Source organism: Grammomys surdaster, unplaced genomic scaffold, assembly GCF_004785775.1.
Source record: "Grammomys surdaster isolate TR1022 unplaced genomic scaffold, NIH_TR_1.0 126051, whole genome shotgun sequence".
NCBI classification, from domain to species: domain Eukaryota; kingdom Metazoa; phylum Chordata; class Mammalia; order Rodentia; family Muridae; genus Grammomys; species Grammomys surdaster.
This window is the reverse complement of record NW_021620862.1, coordinates 4,424,234-4,424,695: the sequence shown is the minus strand read 5'-3', so window position 1 is coordinate 4,424,695 and position 462 is coordinate 4,424,234. Positions and strand designations below refer to the sequence as shown.

Here is a 462-nt window from a genome sequence, read left to right as displayed (position 1 = left end):
CTGAGGCATGTGCTGAGGCATGTGCTGAGACATGTGCTGAGGCATGTGCTGAGACATGTGCTGAGGCATGTGCTGAGACATGTGCTGAGGCATGTGCTGAGGCATGTACTGAGACATGTACTGAGACATGTGCTGAGGCATGTGCTGAGGCATGTGCTGAGGCATGTACTGAGACATGTGCTGAGACATGTGCTGAGGCATGTTCTGAGACATGTGCTGAGGCATGTGCTGAGGCATGTATTGGCTCACCTTACATTGCCTTGTTGGGCTTTGCTTGTGATGACATCATAGAGAGAAGCTCACCAAAGAGAAGTCTTGTGAGGTTCCTGCAGCTTCTTGCCTCTTCCACGGTGGACTCGGGCTGGTTAATGAACCTGGCAGCTTCTTCTGGATTGAACTGCTGTTCCTGGTTCCTGTGTGGTGTCTGCTGAGTGGACTGGTCTGCAGCTGCTGGCTCCTGTG

General features: G+C 52.6%; 1 protein-coding gene and 1 pseudogene across 1 annotated transcript in view; both read right to left on the bottom strand.

Annotated features, from left to right (window-relative positions):
* Positions 1 to 462, bottom strand: part of Kif26b (kinesin family member 26B) — a 400,661-nt gene that overhangs the window by 171,163 nt on the left and 229,036 nt on the right. The gene's annotated exons all lie outside the window — the stretch shown is intronic.
* LOC114610621 overlaps positions 286 to 462 on the bottom strand; it is a 1,392-nt pseudogene continuing 1,215 nt past the window's right edge.